Below are 2,860 nucleotides of genomic sequence, written 5' to 3' on the forward strand. Positions count from 1 at the left end.
TGATGTCCCAACGACCTATCAGCTCGTTCAATCCTTCGAAAGCCGCGGCGCCATATTGTCCTTGTTGGTACATGTAATCTTGGGTGTGTTGATACTCGCCAACGAGATAGTGGTTACACCGAGCAATGTACTCTTGCGTGGCGGGATCATACCCCGGAGGTGGTTGTAAACACAACAGTGGCTCGTTGAGTGACGGTTCATCCTGCTCTTCTTCATCCTCTTCCTCCTCTTCCGGCTCTTTGACAATGTATCTCTCTATCGTCTTGTCACTAATAGGCGGCCCACACTTCTTGGTTGTGTCGTGTTTTGCGCCTCCAACACCGGCATTCAGACACAGGCCGTAGATGATTGACGGATACGGTAACCCATTTTTGATATTCTTGTAGTCGATTCTCTTCATCCAATTGTAGATGAATCGACCGACGTTGATGGTGTTACCACGAATGATACAAAACAAAAGATGGACATGTTCCTCGTCGAGACGGGTGAAGTGCTTTATCGGAAAGAGACGGGAGCAAATGAAATAAATCCACGTTTTTGCGAGCCTGTAAATTAAACACCGTTATATTTAAAACATGCAATTAATAGAAAAAATAAACACCGTTCTATTTAAAACATACAATAGATAAAATAATACACGCAAAAAAGAAGAAAAGTCTAACCTCGTCAATGATTTACGGAAAAGCTTTCTAACTCCTTTGTCCATGACCCAATTCTCTCCTGGAGTAGTCAACAAACTCAACATTTCATCGAGATTAGGATTTCTCAACCATTGTCGATAACCCTCATTCTCGAATTCGATGTCTGGGGTTCCTAGCAATGCGTTGATGGCTCCGACACTACAATTAACGTCTACACCATGAACCGTCACCACATCATCCTCGTGATCTGGTAAGTTCGCGTAGAATTCGTACATGAGAGTAACGTTTGCTTTGTGCTCGGGTGTGGCACAAAATTTTCTCCAAGAGAAACCTTCGATGGTATTGTTGATTTGAGACCCTATAGGATTGTTTGAGCTCACCTTCAACCCTCGTTCAAAGATCGGAGCTCGTTGAACGAGGATGTCGTAGCGATCTTCTGCGGCCTTGCTAGTGAATAACCGACTATTATAATCCACTACGGGTTCGGGTTCGGCTTGACGAGACCTCTTATTTTTTTTTGTGGGGGGCCTAGAAGAGCCTGGGGTGGCTTCTTTGTGACCGGCGGGGGTCTTTGAACGGCTCATTTTCACCTAATTGAACAAATCATTTCAAACTCAAATTCAACAACATTTTCAAACAATAAATCATCTTCAACACAAAATTAAACTCAATTCAACACTAAATACATATAAAAACACATTATATTCAAATAAATAAAACATAAAACTCATCACAAACACAAATTCAAACTCAAATCCGAACTCAATTTAACTACAATATCAAAATACAACTCATTTTCAATCTAAAATAACATTATACCCAAAATCATAAATTAGAACAAAAAACCCAAAATAAAAAACCCTAATTTCGGCCAAATCTACACCCCAAATATCATAAATTACAACCAAAATCAACCAAAATCATAAATTAGTTTATAAATCACACAAAATATTCATGAAAATTAAGATTTTGTATGAAAATGGGATAAAAACATACCTTGATAAAAGAATTCGGTGGGAGAGAGAGCAAGGGAGGCGAAACCGAGAGAAAGAAAGAAGAGACCCGGCGAGATTTTGCTTCGGCGAGGAGGGCGGCGAGATTTGGCGGCGGCGAAATGGCGGCGAAGTTTCAAGGTGGGTTTTGGAGGAGAAATTGCACAGAATCGGCCGAAATGAAGGTCTGAGGCGAGTGAAAGTGTAAAAAATGAAAAAAAAATCGAAATGAGGCTTTTATAGTGAAGCCCTAAAATTTTTTACGACAATTCGCCGCGGCGAGTTGAAGCCTTGGCCGCGGCGAAATGTCGTAAAAATTTCAACAACGGGTTATTGTCCCGTTGTGAAATCAACTCGCCGCGGCGAAGTATCGACTTCGCCGCGGCGAGACCTCTGAATTTATACCTTTTCCACAACGGTACAACGTACCGTTGTGGAAGAGTTTCGCCGCGGCGAGTTCTTGCCTTGGCCGCGGCGAGATCCAACAACGGGTCACCTTACCGTTGTGGAATGTCCGGGATTCCACAACGGTACTGTGGTACCGTTGTGGAATCATAAAGATTCCACAACGGTACTGTGGTACCGTTGTGGAATCATATAGATTCCACAACGGTAATGTGGTACCGTTGTGGAATCCCGGACATTCCACAACGGTACGACTGTACCGTTGTGGAAGCATATAGATTCCACAACGGTACTGTGTTCCGTTGTGGAATCTCCGTTGTGTAATCCAACATTTGTAGTAGTGTTCTGCTTAAAGTATACGAACATTTCATTAGAACTAGGGTAAAAATAAAATTATAGAGGGCTGAGAATAATATCTTAGTGCAAAGCACACAAAATACTTAAATTAATCTGAAAAAATCTAATATTAAGTACATATGAACTTCATTTAAAATTAATTTTATCAATTTCAGTGGCATGTTGAATTTTTTCTTTTTTAAAGGTTAGAACTCTTGAAAAATGTCTATTTATAAATACCAAGTTATAATTTCCAATCTATTTATAAACTGAGCTTTTGTATTCCCTCAACAAAGTAGATCAATTGTCGATAGTTTTTATAGGGCTCAGGTTGTTTCAAATAAAATATTATATTCAATATTTTTTTATAAAACATTACAAAAATTTATGTTATATAGTATAAATAATTCATTTATTAAATATTATTTTGTTGTTATAGTAAAAACATATTTTGAATTATATGTATATTTGTAGATGACTGAAAAT

Source organism: Urtica dioica, chromosome 6 (genome assembly GCF_054948205.1).
Source record: "Urtica dioica subsp. dioica isolate 48M chromosome 6, U.dioica_male_clone48M_v1_H2, whole genome shotgun sequence".
Lineage (NCBI taxonomy): Eukaryota > Viridiplantae > Streptophyta > Magnoliopsida > Rosales > Urticaceae > Urtica > Urtica dioica.